The sequence below is a fragment of the Xenopus laevis genome, chromosome 5L (genome assembly GCF_017654675.1).
Source record: "Xenopus laevis strain J_2021 chromosome 5L, Xenopus_laevis_v10.1, whole genome shotgun sequence".
NCBI lineage: Eukaryota > Metazoa > Chordata > Amphibia > Anura > Pipidae > Xenopus > Xenopus laevis.
Window position 1 is genome coordinate 45,483,592 of NC_054379.1, and position 21,419 is coordinate 45,505,010.

Genomic DNA, 21,419 nt, shown 5'->3' on the forward strand with positions numbered 1-21,419 from the left:
CTGTTCTATAGCAAATTCTGCCTTCACTTATTGTCCCTCTACCTGTCCCATTTTCAGTTTGACAGCTACTGGAATATATCAAATTCCAAGCTCCTGACACATTTTACCACCACTTTAAAGGGAGAACTGTACCATAGTGAAACTCCTACCCAGATTGTTATACCAGTGAGGGTCACCTGACCTCCCAGTACCAATTTGACCCCAACTTCTCTTACAAGGGGTCTTCTAAATTAGCTCACATTGATTAAGTTCCACTCATTTGGCAAGGTTGCCCATCTTGATGGGTGGGTGATATTGGAATGACCCAATTTTTTGGCCCTCACCTAATGCTTGGATCTTTAAATGGCAAAAATGCAAGTCATCTGTGAGAGAACTGCGTCAATGTGCTTATGTGGTCCTCACCCCAACCAGAAAATCAAACTTGCTCGATGGATATCAGCACGATTTTCAGGCAGATATTGGTCAGGCAGGCCTGTATGCTGTCCTCATACAAGGGCCAATAAGCAGCCAATATCGGAAGGACCAAATCAGCAACTTTTAACAACCTGACAATAGGGACAGACTTGAACAGTTAGCTGGGCTATGATTTAACTGCTCCTCAAGGAGTTCAAATACACTATTCAAATATTTTTTTCCACCACAAGTTAAGCACAACCTATAAAGAAGCAGATGATAGTCATTAGTCTAAAGCAATTTTTGTCACATCCATTTTTTTTGCTGTCATGGGGCATTATCTTGTAGTACTGAAAAAAACTTTGTTATTCTTGGATAAGCCATCCTAGATGGACAAACACTGAAAAAGGAACTGGCAACCCAATCAAGTATTGCTGGTGACAAACTATACTAATGTTGTTGAAGGAAAGAGGACAAATAACATGCAATTTGTAAAACAAATTGAAATGAGCTCTCATATATTATCGCTGATGTGTAAATAAGTACCAGGTTCAGAGCTCCGCACAATCCAAACTGGCAGGGTCATTTTAATCTAACTGAAGGTTGAGGCAATCAGTGTTCCAATAAACAAAGTCTACTGTATGTCCTCTCAAAGGTTAAAGGAAGCTTATATTGTACCTTCCCAGTCTGCTGAAAAATACTGTTGCTATTTTATAGTCTACTAGAATGCTTGAGTTGCAAGAAATATAGATGTGAAGTTTGTTGGGTTGGAGAATTCAATGATAAATTGCAAACACATTTTTTCCAAATGGACATCTCACGGACAGCATAAATATTTCCTTTATGATATGCAATCAAAGATGGAAGAACTGTGTTCCAAAAGTAACACTTCTGTTCAGAACATGAACCTGTGGTTCCAAAGAGGAAATCTAAATTATACTAAATCAAGGTTAACGTTAATAGAAATATGGACAAACTGAAAAGCCATGTTAAGGGGAGTGTTTCAAGGCTATATATTGTTTTCTTGCTTCTTTATCTTATATGCAGTGTATTGTATGTTGCAAAATGTTAAAGACGGAACATAAAAGTTAAAACTTCCAAGAAAAAAAATCATTGTTTCTTTAAATATGCTGACAATACCAACTCTCTTGCTGAATACTGATGGTCCATGATGGTCACCCAAAAGGTGCACCAGTGCATTTTCTTACTACAATTGCAGAATGAGGCTACTCACAATGCTTTCCATTGATGTCAGCTTGAAACATCTCTTGGTGACCCCTGCTATTTTGATAATGAAAAGGTCTTGTGTGCCATACATCTAAATGTGAAAAAGGAATTCTTTGTTGAAGGTGAAAGTAAGTCTGAAAGCTGGTCTTGTTGTATTTAATAAAAATATGTTTATGTCAACTAGATATGCTAATCAAAGGCAAACATATGTTGGAGAGTTTGAAGATTTTATCTTCATGGACTTAAATGGGCAGAGTTAAGCTTTTAAACTGGTTCTGAGTCCAGGAATAGGTCAATATTAAATAACTCAAGAATGCTCACTGTAGCCAGTATAATGAAGTTAAATCAGAAACACAAGCATTATATAACACATAAATAGAATTTTACCTAACAAACGAAAATATAATTCTAAGCGGCTTTCCAATATGTGTTCATTAAAACGTCTAATTGTTTATTTGTAAATATCATTGTTATTGAAAGAGGTATTTGCCTGTCCTTTGCTGTTCTTTACATCACTGATTCTGACTATTAGAATGCTGCAATGGAAGCAAACTAATTAACGGACCTGAAAATGGCATTTTGAGAAATGTGTTGTTATTTAAAAGCACTTTCATCTGTGGTGTTAACCACTGAAAATCTGAAGTCACAAAAAGAGCTGAACTGCCGAAGACCTGAAGCCATGAAAAGAGCCAAAGTCACGAAAAGAGCCGAAGTCACTAAAAGGGCTGAAGTCACGAAAAGAGCCAAACTAGAAGTCCTTAAGCCACTGAAAGACCTGAAGCCCCGAAAAGAGCCGAACTTAAAGTCCTGAAGCCGTGGAAAGACCCGAAGTCATGAAAAGAGCCAAACTTGAAGTCCTGAAGCCATGGAAAGACTCAAAGTCACAAAAAGAGCCGAACTTAAGGTCCTGAAGCCGCAAAAAGAATGGGAGTCACAAAAAGTGCCAAACTTAGTGTCCTGAAGCCACGAGTGTGTTTTTTTTATTTTTTTTTAAAGCCCTAGCCACCAATGTATTAATTTAATACTTTACAGGCCCCTGCCACCAATGTTCTTTTTTTAAATAATCTCTGGGGCCTCAATAAACCTGTAAGGGGGGCCCAGTCACCAAAATCTTTTTTAACTTATGGGGGGCTCTGACCACCAATGATTTTTAAAAAACTTTTATGGGGGTCCCTGGCGCCAATGTTTTTTTAAAAAAATTGTTTTTAAACTTTTAATGGGGAGCCCTTGTGCCACAGTTTTTTTTAACTTTTATGGGGGCCCCGACCATCAATGGCTTTTTATAACTTGTGTGGGGGGGTTTACTGTTTTTAGCGCTGATGTCTGTGTAGTCTTATAACTGTGGTGTGGAGTGGGCGGGATCTGGTGTGGGGGGGCTAGGGCCCATCAAATTTCGTTGTACAGGGCCCTGTGATTTCTAATGGTGGCCCTGGGTGTGGCTGGATATAGTGCCAAAAGGACTGGACACAGGGCAGCCCTTCCCTTACAATCTACCCTATGGCTTACAATTGCTGCCTCTCCTTAACTTGCATGTCTGAATGAAATAGGGGGTGGGAGGAGGGACACCTACGCGTCTCCCTTCACCAGCCCCTCATTAACTCAGTACTGCCAAACGCAGGCAGTTCCCTACATATGGGGAGGGGGCACATGTTCCTGCATTTTAGAGAAACCTGTTGAAATTCAGTGTAGCAATGGCTTAGTATATAACCCCTATAGAATTTTGGCAGGAGGAGAGCTGTATTCTGATTCAAAAGTCAGGAAAAGTCAAAAAGAAAAGGAACAGATATTAGTAAATTAAATTTACTAATAATTTAAAAATCCGTGGAAATGTGCTCTCATTATGAAAAGTTTTATTTTTAGGTATCAAAAAGGAAAGGTGCTGACATTTGAGTGGTGCAGAAGCAGGTGTAGCCCCTAAAAGCGATGACTTACAATTTGAAATGACCATGACTATGCACAATGAATTTATTATTATCAAAGGTGACTGCCCTAATCTCCAAACATCAAACAAAAAAATTCAGCTAAATTTTTGGCAGATTTTTTAAAGATTTACAGGAACAAAAAAAAGCACGTGTGCCATTTTTCCTGCAGTAAATACTGTTTTGTCATATATTCTTCTTGCTGTCATAGCTTCTGATATACTCCACTATTATCGACACAGGCATGCAGGAAGCAGTATTGTATTGTTTTAATTATGTGAATAAATGGCTTTGTTTGACTTTGTATTTTAACTCTGGTCAATCATCTGAGAAGGCCCACCCACCAAGAAGTTTAAAATAATGCTATTTGCATGTAGACCAATAGAAACCAAAGAGAAAATATAAATACATATAACTTTATAATAAACAATAAGATGAAAAATTATAGAATTATAAGAAGAAGAATCATCAAATGTATGATAAAATAAATCCCGTTCTTTGACCTGCCCTTGTTGGAGATAAGCATAGAATTTCAACTCATGCCGTTCCAAGCATAGATCAGAGAATTGCAATTCATATGGAAGCAGCTGTAAAAGCATGCAGTCTGGTCATCTAATATTTAAGTAGTCTTGATACATCTAGCCCTCTCTTTGGTGTTACATTGGTTGTTATTAATTGTGACATGCAACACATTTGTTTCTCATTGATGTCAAACAAGTTTTCATCACAGAAAATAGGCAAAAGATTTCAGTATACTGCAGGTGGTGGTCCTATAGGAAGCACTGGACTAACATTCCTGCATTCATGCAATAGCACCCTTTCTCGAAGATAAAACAAAAAATGGCCATAACATAGCACTTGATGAGCAAAAAAGAGATTTTAGACCTGTGTGTGGAATTCGTATTCTTCTTCATAAAGCCACTTTGCGTAGGTATTTAATGAATTGAAATCTAGGGGGTTATTTATCAAAGGTCTAGTGTTAGAGTTTTTTATATCTTAAATGAACTTGAATGAACTTTAAACTTGAATGGTATCTTATTTAGGAAAAAACTTGAATGAGAAAAACTGATTCTGCGAGTTCAAGTCCCGAAATACAAATTAAAAAAACTCAGATTGCTTTAATCATTCAAATTTTCGGGCAAAACCCTCTTAAAAAAACTCACACATCATGCAGGCTGTTAAAATGATTCAAGGGACCGCTGCCAGTAACTCCTACATGACCTCAACAGGTTTCATATGTTGTTTTTTCAGATTTAAGTTATTTCCAGGGTCGGAGTATAATAAATCTCGAAAAATTCAAGTTTTATTTTTAAACCCAAAAATGTGAGTTTTGACCAAAAAATAAAACTCAAAAACTCGAATTTTCGAGGCAAACACAACTCGAACCTTAATAAATCTGCCCCTAGTTAATGTTTAGGTCAATGGCTTTTCCACCCCATGTGTACATTGACAGGAGGTTGCCATTAAAATTAACTGCAGTCTGTACTGCAGTTGATAATACCAGCTGCCATGTTTTTGCAATAAAGACTTTCCACCATTCTCTTGTGTGGTGGTGACTTCTTCCTGGGTTATACTGGACTTCCCATATATTAGCAAGCTGAGTGGGACTTAGAAACCCTAAAACAAAGGCCTATAAAAAATGTAACAAGTGATAAATTGACTTATAAATTCTACCATCCCCACATGTGCACACCGATTGCACTTTTTAAATTTGTATGTGTCCTTGGACTACATTTTCCATTTTTATACACTTCTATAAGGATCTATATAATCAGCCTGTAGGCTTGCTACCCATTTGTCATCAACCAGCACTTAAGGTGCCCATAGATGCACCGATAATATAGTACGAAACAAATTTCCATATGCTATTTGTTTTGTGAATAGTAGGAGACAAGCCAACCAATATTGGCAGATGACTTGGATATCGGTCGGCTTGTTGATCGGGATGGCCTGAAGATTTTGATTGGGCATCTTTGAAAGCACCTGAACATCGGGCATTGTTAGTGCTGAATCGTCAGATACAGGTAGAATTCTAGTGTTTCTACCTGTATTTATGACGATTCAACTCTATACATGTGTATTGAAATGAACTTTTCCAGGAAATTTCCAATTGTAACATCTATGGCCACCTTAAGTCCAGTTAATTGGATGGTATAAGACAGGGGTCCCCAACCTTTTTTACTCGTGAGCCACATTTAAATGTAAAAAGAGTTGGAGAGCAACTCAAGCATGAGAAAGTCCATGGGGATGTCAAATAATGGCTGTGATTGGCTGTTTGGTACCCCCTATGTGAACTGGTAGCCTACAGGAGGCTCTGTTTGGCTGTACACCTGGTTTTTATACAACCAAAACTTGCCTCCAAGCCTGGAATTCAAAAATAAGCTCCTGCTTTGAGGCCACTGGGAGCAACATCTAAGGGGTTGGAGAGCAACATGTTGCTCGCGAGCTACAGGTTGGGGACCACTGGTATAAGATATGCTCCAATTCAGATTGTGCCTGGTAAGCATAATAGATAATAATAATAGCTGGGCTTATGCATAAGCAACAAGAGAACAGCACTGTGTTGAGCAAAGTTTCTTTATCAACTTAACACAATGTATTTGTGCTACAATTCTTCATCAGTTGTGACTATCATGCAATTTTAAGATACCGTAATTGTGTGCCATAACCATGATATATAAAGTTTTTTTTTCCCATTATTTTCAAATGTATAGATATATATTTCCAAGTCTTGTGGGATGACATGCCTATATCTATTTTTATTGGTATAGCCAATAGCAACCTACCTGGACTTCTGGTAGGAACTTTGCATTCATTGGTGGAAGTACTTCCACTTTTCTCAATGAAAACAGCACTCCAACTTCCACGTCTACTAAAGAAAGTTGGGATAAGGATTTTGGGAGGATGTATAGCCAAAAAGGAATTTGAAGGGAAAAAGTACCATACACAGAACAGTTGGTCCAGAGCATGACAGGGATACCTGCAGCTTAGATGTGTTAGAGAAAACATTTTAAAAAATTGACAATACACAAATGACTACTCAGTACTCTGATATATTACAAAATGGCTCCTTAGTGTAGGAGTATTTTAGGTTGTATTTATCAGTACAGATAAGGTCCAAGGAACTTGCCAGCCAACCTAAAGTTCAACCTCACTTATGACTGTAATGAGAAGGAATTAGACAGTTTTTCTTGTCAATGATCCATAGAAAAACATTGTGATTCTGTATGGGAACACAAACACATCTGTCAAAACAAGTTTGAAGATACCAAAATTAGATCACAATTTCTGATTTTTCTTTGCAAAGTTAATGTTTGTACAAGTTAGTGGGAAGCTGAAAGAACTTCATAATATGAATGTATTGTCAGTGAACTCCCACTAAGGGTTTTGAAGTGAACTGATGGGCCGTAGAACCTTTTACTACACAGTCTACAAAGCACTAAAATTCTGAAAAGCATCAGTGATAATCTACAACATTGAATTATTCCCTATAAGAAACATAATGGCTGGATTTTATCACTACTTTTTGGGCAGCTCCATAGCAGCTTAATAAAATATTTGTTTGCTGTTAAGTTAATTTGAGTATTATAGGAGAACTTGATGTCAAAGTCAGTTTATTGAATTCATACAGAAATGTTTTTTAGGAACATCTGTTTTTTGTCCTGATCATCATGGTTAGTGGATATTTAATATTGTTGCAGGTATAAAACAATGCAGCTAGCAATAAAGGTTTTCATCCGTTTTGCTCCACTGACACCCTACAATTAACTAGATAGTACTGGGCCCCACAGGGAATTAATTTAAGGGCCCTCAACATATACAAAGGTTGTCATGTTTTATCAATAACTTCCTCTGTAATTACGCCCCTGCTACAAGCAGATAAAAAGGAGTTCCTTGTTGCAGTATAGCTGGGGTCATGAAAATCATGAACAAAATACATCATTTATAGCTACATATTTTTAACATTAGAAGCAGCTCATATGACTGATGAGGAAAAGCATAATATGTTACCATGTCAGGTAGGAATTTGCAGTAAAAAGTCACACTGAAAAAATGCCTTAGACTCCAATGTATTTTGTGCAAAAAAAAAAAAAGTAAAATATTCATATATTTCAATGCATTTTGCACAGAAAACGTTGCTGCGAAAAAAATGCCAAGTGACTGATGTGTTTCTGCGAATATTTGTTTTTTTGATTACCACTAATGAATAGTAATATAGAGGTGTTTGCCTTTATTCTTATATTATTATTCTCAGCTCTATACAGATAGGGAAATGGGTACCTGTATTACTGCAGCGAGTGATTACTATATCAGATGTCTGATCACTAATATCACAGCATTTACAGTACTTGAAACAATTTCTTACACTTAAGCTATGATTAATTCACAGGTAATTACAGCGTTGGACTGAGGGGACTGGAGCCCATCGGGGCTGCTATCTCAGGGGCACACACACACACACACACACCCCAGTTGCCATGATATCAAGCAGGGAGTGTGTCTGGGCCTGCAGGGCCACCAGGATCTGGGTCCACTGGGTTTTTTCCCAGTTTACCCCCCTGTCTGACCCTGGGTAATTATAATAATTTCTGGAGCAAGCAGATTTATACTAATACACTACAAAATGTTCAAATTTCAAAATGTTGCAGGTTTCTACAGTAATATATTCAGCAATATGTGGTTGTGTGTACTTAAACACTAATGTAATCTGTAATATCTATCTATATGTATCAGAGAACCAGTAAGGCTATTGATTTGCTTCTTTCTAAAGGGAAGCCTGGGTTAAACAGGGGACAATTTTCTGCTGTGTGTTCCAACCTGTGTTTGGAGCTAGAAGCCAAAGAATGCCGGAAGAAACACATGGGCTGCAATCCAGTTCATGTATTTGCACTGTTTTTCCTCAGGAAATAGTTTACACCTGGGGAAACACATCAAGGCAAGGTGCTATATCCCTACCAGTCACATAAGCCTAGGGAAAACCATTCCTCTTGGAAGCCAAATACTAGGATAGAAGGAGGGCTGGAGTACAACCATTAATCTTCCTGGAAACAGCCATTTTTTTAGTTACATTAGGGGTTTGGATAACACACTGAGAAATATGCATAGGTGTGTGTTTTAAAAGTTCAGTGGTTTTGCTCTCCTTGTACAATTAAAAACAGCTATCTAATGCCAGATTGATGATGTATTAATTATGTATTTGTGCAATGAAGGAAGTAGAGACAGCCAAATATGTGTCAAGACATGCATCCAACATGACTTATTACCATTATTCCTTTTAATAATTAATGCCAACACTAAATATGTTAGTATTTGATGTACATTTTTTTGGTGTAGTGGTTTCCCTTACATGAAATTCTACATATGAAAGGGTAAAATTATAATAAAACATGGATGCAAAAAAGTCAGTGTAGGCTGGGGAGGAATAAAAGCCATGGGAGGCCTCCAAATGGACAACACATAGGGGCAAATTCACTAAAGGGCGAATTTCCACCTGCGAAGGCTTCGCCACACTTCTCTCCACTTCGTCAGATGTTAAATCACAGTATATATGCTAATTCATCAAAATGCGAAGTGTCTCACCAGCCGAACGATGGCGAAGTTTCGCTAGCATAAATTCGTCAGAGCGAGCATTTCACAACGTACTTTCGCTAATGATCATTCCTGCCAATTAGGTCAATTTGAATAGGGCAGGTTCATATAGGTCGTTTATTAGAGATGTTGGTGCAAATGCTTGAAGTGGCCAATTATTATTGGCCACTTCAATCATTTGCACCAACATCTCTAATAAAGACATTTATACGACCTATATGAACCTGCCCTATTCAAATTGACCTAATTTGTATTATTACAAATGACCAAGGAAGCAAATTAAAGACAAAAGAGATCCTCTAATGCCCTAGACACGAGCCCACCCTAAAACCAAATGTGGCATGCCCCTCGAATGGTTAAAAAAATATTAAAACAAAACAGTTACAACTTTTAAATACAATCCTACTTTAAAATATGGAAAAACGTCAGCGCTTTTTTTTTTTTTAGTTTTTATAACTTTTCAGCACACAGGATATGATGTCGCTAACATAAGATTGAGGAGGATGTAGCTTCATCTTATCAGTTTGCCAGGTATAAAAGGGGTAACGTAATGTAAAATTTTCACTTTATTGACTTTGCGGAGTAACGATCGTTCGCCTGAGCGAAAATTCACCTAGCGAAAGGGCGCAAAACTTTGTTAGTGATGTAGTCTTTCTCTAGCGAATTGTCCTCTACGCCTGTAGATTGGCGATGTCCCTGCGGATTGAATTTCTGGCGAATTTTCAATGTGATGGCCACTTTGTCCTTTAGTGAATTTGCCCCAAGGAGTCTTTTAGTAAACTCATAGAACTCTGCACAAGACACATATACCATCAGTTGATTCTAGATCTGTTTCAGGATCACATGAAGAAGTTTAACTTAGTTATGTTTCTGTAAATAGCATGTGCATAAATCATAAATACGACACTGCATACAGTATGTCAGCTTCCTCAGGCTACAAAGAGAGCATCGCGAACATTTCCGTATGAGTTACAGACCTTCGAAATACAAGACTTTTGACTTTACCATGATTTTTTTATACTTTCTTGTGCACTGATTACCGGTACTCGTGTCCCCACAGCAAGCTCATGCTCCAAAAGAAAACATACACACTGAATATGGGTGCCATGGTGATATGGTGAAAGAAAATTGTGAAACCCTAATAATGATTTAGAAGTAGTTCATTACAACCAGCATTATAGTGATGCGCCAAAGCCAGTGCCAATATAGGGAACCTTCCGCCTTTGTACCTAATCTCTCCAGTACAGGTATGGGACTTGTTACACAGAATGCTCGGGACCTGGGATAAGGGATCTATCCATAATTTGGATCTTTATACTTTAGTGTACTAGAAATCATTATAAATAGACTGGTTTTGCTTCCAATGAGGATAAATTGTACCTTAATTGGGATCAAGTACAAGGTACTGTTTTATTATCACAGAGAAATTGTTTTCAAAAATATGGATTATTCAGATAAAATGGAGTCTATGTGAGACAACCCTTCCATAAGTTATTCTTTATACCAATTTATTTTTCTCTTTAGTGATAAGTGACCCAGTCCCTGTGGATCCTTAAAATGTGATATTAAGGGGCTAACTTCGAGTGAAGGATTCAAAGTAAAAAAACTTCGAATTTCGAAGTGTTTTTTGGGCTACTTTGACCATCGAATGGGCTACTTCGACCTTCGACCTTCGACCACGACTTCGACTTCGAATCGAAGGATTCGAACTAAAAACCGTTCGACTATTCGACCATTCGATAATCGAAGTACTGTCTCTTTAAAAAAAACTTCGACCCCCCTAGTTCGCCAACTAAAACCTACCGAACTCAATGTTAGCCTATGGGGAAGGTCCCCATAGGCTTTCCTACGTTTTTTGATCTAAGGATATTCCTTCGATCGTTGGATTAAAATCCTTCGAATCGAACGATTCGAAGGATTTAATCGTTCGATCGAAGGAATAATCCTTCGATCGTTCGATCGTACTATCTACGCTAAATCCTTCGACTTTGATATTCGAAGTCGAAGGATTTTAATTCCCAGTCGAATATCGAGGATTAATTAACCTCGATATTCGACCCTTGGTGAATCGGCCCCAAATACTGGCATGAAATACAAAACTCGTTTCTTGAACAATGTCATCTGGTACATTTGTGCGGTTCTCTCTCGTGTCTACAGCTGTTTGACTGAAGGTAAACTACTGGAGGCTAGAGTTTGTTTTATTGTTTCATGGGCATTCTTTCTGATCTCTGATGTCTATCTATGTAACAATAAAAGTTTATTATTTCATTTTTATTCAATTGTAATTTTTTAGCACTCCAAGGGGCAAATTTACTAAAGGGCGAAGTGAAAATTCGCCAGCGTGACGTCACTACTTTGCCGATTTACTAGCAGTCGCTGGCGTAACTTCGCTAGGGAAGGAGATAGACTCTAGCTGTGCTTTGCACTCTGTTGAATGGACGTAACTATGCAAATTCACTAAGATGTGGATTTTACCGAACATTACCTCTTGCGCCAGACTTGCCTTCACTACCTCAGACCAGTGCAATAGAGTAGATAGGAGTTCCTCAAAAAATTGTTGAAAATCTACGCTAGCGTCTTTTCCTTTTTTCAGGGTGATAGGCTGCAAAAGAGCGTAAATTTTTTTTGGGGTAACCGGCTTCCCCCTACATTTCCTAACATATGGCACATAAACTATACACTGGGCTCATGTGTAGGGCAATATAACAACTTTTTTCTATTTTATTAAGGTTTCCCGGGCTTGAGTAGTGTAAAGTATTTGCTGCAACATATATATCCATTGAACTTTAACTTCCCGCTATATGCAAATTAGGCAGCGCTAGCGCAACTTCGCTTCACTTGGCGAAGTAACACTAGCGCAACTTCGCCAGCGCCCTGGATGCAACTTCAGATTTTAGTGAATTAGCGTTGTCCTGGCAAATCTACGCCTGGCGAAGTGTTGCGCTGTGAGCGAAGCCGTCGCTGGCGAATTTTGGGAGGTTAGAAAATTTGCCCCCTAGGTTCTTTTGAAATAACTGTAGATAAATCCTCTAATCTGTGCCTTAACTTTGTTGAATGCTCTTTGGTATTCAGGGTTTCAACTTTACCTAACAGAGACCGCCCCCACAATACCTATAGTTATACAGAATACATTCAATATTGTTCATGTTTTTTTGTATTAGATGTATAATAATATTGTGCAATACTAGTTGTGAGACATTAAGTTGGAAAAATGCATTTACAATCCATGTTAACAGACAAAAACAGATGCATCATTTGCAAAAAGGTCTGTAGGAATTACTTGTATATGATAACCCAGCGAGGTGCTTGCTACAAGGGGTGATTAAAATATTTCAGTGTCCCACTGATACTAAGGGCAGATTTATCAAGGATGGAACTGAAAATTAGAATTCGAATTTAAAAAATTAGATTTTTGTCATTCGACTAGGGAATAGTCCAAATTCGATACAAGTTTTTTTTTAAAAAAAATCGAAATTTATCATGTACTGTCCCTTTAAAGGACAAGGAAAGTTAAACTAAAGAAGTAGGCTAGAAATGTTATACATTATGTTTTGGGCTTCTGTACCAGCCCCAGGCAACCAAAGACAGGGAATATGGTGGGCCAGTCTGACACTGGTTCCAAGTATCTTGAAATCTTGGTCTACTGTAGTCTGATGGCATACACTTATATGTTAATGTATAGTGATGGGTGAATTTATTCGCCAGACGCGAATTCGCTGCGAATTTGCGCGATTCACCACCGGCAAAACGGGCGCGAAAATTGGTTGGCGTCAAAAAAAAGATGGCCGCCGGCATCAAAATAACGGACACATTTTTTGCCGTTTTGCAAATTTTCTGGCGAATCGAAATGGCGCAAATTCACCCATCACTATTAATGTGATTATTTCTTTGATAAAATGGTTATGCAGCACTAAAGCCATATCTTATTTGTTTTTTTGTAGAATGTTAAAATTCTATTTGAAGTTATGTGTAGACATGTACTTTGCACCCTGGGGTAATGCTCAGTGTCTGTGCAGAACAGGAGACTCAGACATAAATTTTTTTCCCCCACTCATAACACAAAGTATCTGCAGGCTGTCTGAGTACTAAACTTTCTTACACCTCATTGCCATGCAGGAAAAGCAAACACAAAACCGTGTCTTGACTGGCTCTTTATAACAGTAATTAAAGAGGATGGAAGGGGGGCTTACAGATTTCAGGTGAGGGAATATAGACATTTTCCTCGTAATTTTCTACTGATTTGAACAGAATGTACAATTTTTTGTTACCATAAAAAAAGCATAGCAGCTAAGGCGGAATAAATTACAAGCAGAATATTCTACTATTTGCTGCTAAATCTGCAACAAAATCAACTTGGAATATATTTAGTGGAACAAAGATTTTAACCACAGTATTCTGTCTAGGTGTTAATTACTATTTGTCTTTGTATATCTTTAAACACAGTCTCTTGGCATTTTGACACCTGCAGTTTCATATATGTCTCAATTTTTAAGTTAGTTTTACTTTCAGCTAGTAATTCAAAAGGCCCATAAAAGTGTCAGAATTTCTTGTTTAAATAGCATCAAATCTAAAAAAAAGTTAGACAATCTAGTGATATATTAGCAGTGCCTTATGCAGAGGAGTATTTCTTTCTGCTAAGATGCTTGGCTCGCTGCCTCTGTGGCACACTGGGTGTGTTTTAGTTGGTAGGGAAACTTCCAAAACCCCCACATTCTGTAGAGATGTTCTCTTTAAATTTGACCCTGTTTATAACCAGCTTATGTATTACTTTAGAGCACAACTACATGGTCTGTTTTAGTAAGATTTTCCATTTGTAAATGATGGATAACAAAAGGAAAGGCATTGGCATTCATTTTTTTGTAGGACTGAATAAACAGAAACATTCAAGTCTAAATAAATGGGCCTCTAAGTATCATCAACAAAAAATCAGAGACAGTGTTAACAAAATATAAGTAGAATAAATCTACTGCCACACACATTTCAATGTTTTTGCTCTCTCCTCATTGAAGACACCTATGACTTAGCACCGGAGGGTATGAGACGCATAAGGTGGATTTTCTGAGGGTCGGTGTATACCATCTTTTATTATGCTAACTTAATAAAAAAAATGTTCTTTTAAAATTAGTAGTTTACGGAATATTTTCTCATGTTTTTGAAAGTGCCTTGGGAACTGGGGCAAAATTCCTATTGCCCTGTGTGGACTGGCAAATCAGACTCCCCCTACATCAAGGTACTTTTTCCTGTTTATTTCCCCTCCTCATTAAAGGCATTTAAATTTGTCAAGACCTATTGCATGTAAATCCCATGCTGGCATTAAATCATAAGGGCTCATTTCTGCATGGAAATTGCCCCAGGTCTCTGTGCTTCATTTCAGAGCACAGAGGCCTTCGGCTACAACCATGAATAAAGAACTGTCTGCACTGCACTCATAAGGTGTAGAGGTAGCACGTACTACCTGCCCTATGGAAGAATGCACATCTTGTATGTCTGCCTAGGGGAATAGTAAATGGCCTCTATAGTAACGTGAATTGAAATATATTCCATTATCTTATTCATTATTACATCCTCCAGTACCTTTCTCAACTGATTTCAAACTAACAGGCTTATAGCTTTAGACTGATAAAAGGTTTGCCTTTTTGAAAAATGGCACCACGTTATAATATGGCAGACGACTTGATAGTTTAGACAGAAAATACATAAATAAGCATAAGGATTTATATAAATTACTTACAGTATGGTGTTGAAAATGTGGTATAACTTTATATGCATTTATAATTTCTTTTCCAGTGATAGTGTTTTGTCTTTGCCATTCCTGTAAGTCTACACGTTTGATAGTAACCATTCTATTCATTAGCCTTTGATGAGGCTTTAAACTATTCCTACTATGAAGATTTATATGAAAGAAGGACATTTCAAAGAGATCTACTTTTAAGATAGGCAAAACAGATATCGTAAATTTACAAGCATTAAGGCTTTATCCTTAAAGCCTTAATGCTTAAAATTCCCCTTTACAGGTTAGTACAGGTATATCATCCATTATCCAGAAACCCGTTATCCAGAAAGCTCTGAATTACAGAAAGGCTGTCTCCCATTTTATACAAAATAATCCAAATTTTATAAAATGATTTCCTTTCTCTCTGTAATAATAAAACATTGATTATTAGAAGCAAAACCAGCATATTGGGTTTATGTAATGTTTATATGATTCACTAGTAGACTTAGGGGCAGATTTATTGAGGTTTTTCCATCAAAATTTTGAGTTCAAAATCAATTTTTTTCCTGTAAAAAGTAAAAAAATAATTACCGTGACCCTGGATATAGCTCGAATCTGAAAATATTCAGCAGGGCAAGAGGTGGAGTGGGCGGGGCAAGCAGACTGAGCCGGGCACCAGGCAGAGGTCAGGAGCGAAGGGGGAGGAGGTCACGCTATGTGGACTGGGTCTGGGCCGACGTGGCCCACAGTGTTTTTTCCCTGCGTCCCGTTGGCCCAGTCTGATGCTGGTTATTGAGATGAACATCATAAAGAAAGCAATATTTTTGTTGTCATGTACTCCTGATTTCCCACGGAAAATGCCTCTACTTATGTGTTTGTTTTTTTTTGTTTTTTTAATCCAAGCAATGTGGATCCAATTTTCTTTATAGTAATCACTTCTTGCACAAAGTTGCCAAAATAGATTACAGCCTCCTGCCCAGGAAGGGAGCAGTTCAAAGTAAACTTGCTTCCTCCATACTAAAACCAGCACATAAATTAGAGGTTCCATTAAAATATATATATGGAAATATTACAGTGTGTTCTTTCATAATAGAGTAGCTTGTATCCTAGTTCCTTTAAAACCAAATTATACAGTATTCTTTAAAGTTACAATAAAGGGAGACTTGCTTCTGCATTTTTTAACTTCATTTTCATACTATAAATCACAAAGCCAAATCTTAAAACACATTTAAATACAAATATATAACATCAGTGGGATTCTACTGTTTTTCAAATGAAAATATTGGTAGTTTCCTGCTCAAGTGAAAGTAACATCTGTCTGACCCAAATGAAAGTTATGACTTACCACCTCTCATTAAGAGGGTTCTGTTGGGGTATTTCAGAGGTTTAAATTCATAGTTAATAACTTGCCACAGAAAATATGGGCTCGTGGTGAGCTGAAGCCTTCCTTGTGTTGTTTCAATTAATGATGCTGAAAGTCATGGAAGGAATAAGGAATATGCCCCTTGCCTTCCCATTTAGTCAAAGAAAGGATTATATTAAATGAACACCATCTACTGTATAAGGAGAATTAATTATGTGACCAAAGGAAGTTAGGTGCCCAAGTACCTCACACCTCCAGAGAGAAATCATTCAGTGACTAGTAGACATTGCTAAGTATAAATGCAGAGCAGCAGAAGATCAACATAAAATATGCCCATTTGGGGAGCAAGAGAAGTTTTGAATAAAAAGACCTACAATACAAGGTTGATAAAAAAAAAGACTGGAGCATAAGTTACCAAATTATAGGGTGAAGTGGCCGTTGTTAGTGACAATTTGCCAGAAATATCATCCACAGGGACATTGCTAAGTCACAAACAGGCGTAAAGGACAATTCTCTACCAAAAGAGAGCACCGCCAGCAAAGTTTCATGCCCTTTTCGCCAGACGCATTTTCGCTCAGACAATCGATCGTTAATCCGCAAATTCACTAAAGTGCGAATTTTCCATTATGTTACACCTTTCACAAGAGTTTCCTTCGCTAGATAAGACCTGGTGAACTGATAAGATGAAGCTACATTCTCCTCAATCTTATGTCAGTGACATCATATCCTGTGTGCCGAAAAGTTATAAAAAAAAATGAAAAACAAAAACAGCCATTTTTTTCATATTTTAAAATGGGATTGTCTTTCAAAATTGTAAATTTTGTTTTAACATTTTTTATTAACCATTTGAGGGTCATGCCACATTTGTTTTAGGGTGGGCTCATGTCTAGGACATTAGAGGATCTCTTTTGTCTTTATTTTGCTTCCTTGGACATGTGTAATAACAAGTGGCCACTTCAAGCATTTGCACCAACATCTCTAATAAAGACATTTATATATGAATTATCTACCCACCCTATTCAAATTGACCTAAGCATAAGTGTATTAATTCTGTTTTGCTAGGCAGAAATGAATGTTAGCGAAAGTTCGCTATGAAATCCTTACGTTGACGAATTTACGCTAGCGAAAGTTCGCCAGCATTCGGGCTGCCGAGATACAACTTCGTAATTAGTGTAGTGGTAGTGAATTATTTCCTGATGAAGTTATGCGAAGTGTGGCGAATCCTTCCAAGGATAAATTCGCCCTTCAGTGGATTTTCCCCTGTGTTTCTATAGGTTTGCAGACAACTCTAATACAACAAATATGAGGCATATGTGGCATAATTCACTTTCTTCAGTAATACTTAGACAATAGCTACTACTGAAATCAGAGGGTTTAAGCATGCAAAAGCCTTTCATAATGATGTACCATGTTTGCTCATTTTGATTGGTTGCTCCAAAACTTTTTCTATCTAGCATGTTTTGGCTCATGAAATGGTCTCAGTTCTCATTTGTGTATGGGTAGAATATATCCTTATTATCGTTGATATTTTCCAAGGAAAACTGAATCCTATTACTTTTTAAACTGAATACAAAATGCCTAGACTAACCAAATCCAACCAACTCTGATTTGATTCAAGACAACATTTTTTCTTGATTATTATTTTAGATGATGCCATTTTGTTATTTTTCTTATATCTGAATATGCAAATTAGAGTTGGAAAGTTACCAGTGGGTTGAACTTTAGATTAATTCCAGTAGCAGAATATGTTCAAAGCACAGAAAAAAAAAAGTCTTAGCGTTTACGCTTGTTTTTTAATTACAGGTATAGGATCTGTTATCCAGAAACCCATTATCCAGAAATCTCAGAATTACGGAAAGGCCGTCTCCCATTGGCTCCAAATAAAAACTAATTTTTAAAAATGATTTCCTTTTTCTCTGTAATAATTAAACAGTACCTGGTACTTGATCCCAACTAATATACAATTAATTCTAATTGGAAGCAAAACCAGCCTATTGGGTTTATTTAATGTTTACCTGATTTTCTAGTAGACTTAAGTTATGAAGATCCAAATTACGGAAAGATCCGTTATCCGGTAAACCCCAGGTCCCGAGCAATCTGGGTAACAGGTCCCATACCTGTACAAGCTAAGTACATGCAGCTATTTTGCTTCTTCATCCAATAAACAGAGGCTCAACACACTCACCTATCTAGCCAGCTAGAATACTAATATAATATAATTACTAGTTATCGTTTGAATGACCAGATAACATTTATACAGCCAAATATATTGTCCAAAGTGCCTCATCAAAATCTGCAAAATTCAACTGTATTGGGAAATTGGATGTTTTGGAAGCGAACGCAACAATTGGCACATTTAACAGGAGAGACAAAAAGACAAAAAAGGTGATTTATTTTAATAATTGCTACATACCTATTCATTATCTTGCTATACAGCTAATCTGAGAATGGTCGTCTTCAACTATATTAAATATATTATTTTCTTATAAAAATGAAACCACTTGGATTTGTTGCTTTTAGTTTTGTTATGTTTATGTAAAAAACGATTTTTTTAATTTGTGCAGTTATGCTTGCTATTCTTTTTATTTTACATTACTGAACTTTCTAATTGATACCCTATTCTATATAACGATCCTTTGAAATCGATTTATAGCGTAAAACTCTGTGCAGACTGTAAGGCATCTCCTAACCTTCAGGGTATCCTATGGGGCTGAATGATGTTTGTCAATATATAGAAATATGTAAAGACCTTGTTCAAACAGATGTTGCTTTCCCGTTGCCTTATGACAAGTTGCTATAAACTTTACATTTTTAGTTGCATTCTCTCCAAACCAATTGGAAGTTCAAGAGTGTTTTCACTGATTGCTTTCCAATGCATCACTTGTTCTTCCTAGAGAGGTGGCTCATTAAAAGGACTGACAGTTGAGAATCTATACTTCCTTCAGTCTGCAATCATAAGTGTAGGATGGATCCTTAAGACAACAGCAGTAAATGGTGTTATATTTTCTCTTACAGATAATTACAGTATGTGCATCCTTCTACCTGTATAACCTGAGGGAAATATGGGGGGTTGACAATTATTTCATTCTGCAGGTGTGGTCTTGTCAATACATGTATTTAGGCAAAAAATGAACTACAATGGAAGTACAATGGAAGTGCTACTGATTTATCCCATTAATCAATGCACATTCCTTGGTCCCCTGTCTCATAAGTAATTCAGTATCTATGCAAGTGCATGTGTTTACAAAAAAAGGGTTTTTAGTTACAAAGTTATGATCATAAAGTTGATAAGCCACCATACCAAGTCAAGTTAAACCCTGTACGGTGGTCCCTAACTTGTTTACCTCCAGTCATAGAATAAAAAGGCTTGTACCTCTCTCTCCATAGTAGCATTACTTGGAATTAGTGTCTCCTGAACCTTGGCATTGGTTTCAGTCTGAGGGCTAGATCCTCCCCACCACTAGCTTTTATGGCTTTTAAGAGAAAGAGAGACTGCCCAACCCAACGCCCATTTTTTAAAAGCATAGGACCATTGTTTGTTTAAATGGGCGGTTGTAGGGGTGCTACAAACCACATGAAGCTTAGCCTGTAGCTTCTGGCTACAATTGAAAAATGCAAAAAAGGGGGGTGGTGGGTGCACTCCTAGGCTAAGTTGATGACTTATGATGAGCTGCCAGCTTGGCCTGAAGAGGCTGAATCTGCAGCTAAAGCTTCCCTTTTATGACAAGTTTAAGCATCTCTAAATCTCCATTATTCTCCATGTAGAAAGAAAAGGCACCAGAGCCCATAAAAACAGACAAGCAAAATCTAGCAATTTACCTGCCTTTTGCACAAATTCTGCATGTAGAGAGACAGAATTTCTGGTGATTTTAAAGTGGACCTGTCACCTACACATAAAAAACTGCATAATGAAAGTCCTTTCCAAATTAAATATGGAACCCCAAAATTTTCATTAAAACATCCATACCTGTTATAAAGGTGTTTAAATATCTAAACTGTCAATCAAATTTTACCTGCCCCGCCTCTATGCCCGTGGCATAGAGGAGGGGCAGTCAATTACTTTCACTTTCCATTCAGCACTTTCTAGATGTCACTGCTCTCCTCACATTCCCCCTTCCCTCCTCAGGCTCTATAATTGTGTACAGCACTGCACATGGACATTAGGCCCCTCATTCTGGTTCATACACAAGATTTTGGGGTGATACACAATTTCCCTTAATAACCGTGTCCACAAAATGCCAGCTGCCTGCTTGCTGTGATTGCATAATTCCAAAACAGAAGGAAACAAAATTTAAAAAATAAATACAGTATAAGTAAAGTTTATTTTGCTCAACTAACATGATAGAAAAGAATTTGAAATTATTTCTTAGGGTGACAGGTCCCCTTTAATAGTGAGCTCTAATACATCTAGGCAAAAGGTGCCCCCCTATAAGATATATAGGACCATTCATCTGACACCCAACTGCTGCATGAAGACAGAATGAGGAGAAACAGATTCTGAGAGAGGGTTAGTGAAGATAAACATGATTATTTCAGAAACGATTCTTATTTCAATATGCTGAAGCTAATATTACATTTTCATTTTCGCAATAGTTCCCCTTTAAGTTCACTTTTAGTATGTTATATAATAAAGTTATATAATAAGTTATATATAATAAAATAAAAGTTCTAAGCAACTTTTCAAATGGTATATGCAGGTCCTCTCCTATTCATAATCCAGTCTCTCATTCAATTAAATGCATGGTTGCTAGGGCAAAGCAGCTGCAAATAGTCTCAGAATATCCCTCTCTACATCATACTAAAAGTTAACTGAAAAGCATCAGAATGTATTCATTCCTACATATAGTGAATAAAGTACCCCCTCTTGTAAAATATAAGGATATTATAAGTTACCGAGGAGTTTCATGACCATATAAAAACACGAGGCCGAAGGCCGAGTGTTTTTATACAGGTCATGGAACTCCGAGGTAACTTATAATATCCTCATATTTTACAAGTGGGGGTACTTTATTAATTATAATACACAAATTTTAGTGAGTCATGTGACAGAAATTACATCACTACTCACCATTTATAACTGATGACATCACTACTCACCGTTTATAAGGATATAATTTACAAGATATTCATGGTTTTTGTGTATTATAAAGATTTATACAACAAACAATTTATACGTAGCTCAGAAGTGTATGAAGCTTATTTGAATATAAACAGT

The 21,419-nt window shown here is 37.1% G+C and overlaps 1 protein-coding gene across 4 annotated transcripts in view; it reads left to right on the top strand.

Annotated features, from left to right (window-relative positions):
* vit.L (vitrin L homeolog) overlaps nt 1-21,419 on the top strand; it is a 70,402-nt gene that overhangs the window by 7,004 nt on the left and 41,979 nt on the right. The window lies entirely within an intron of this gene.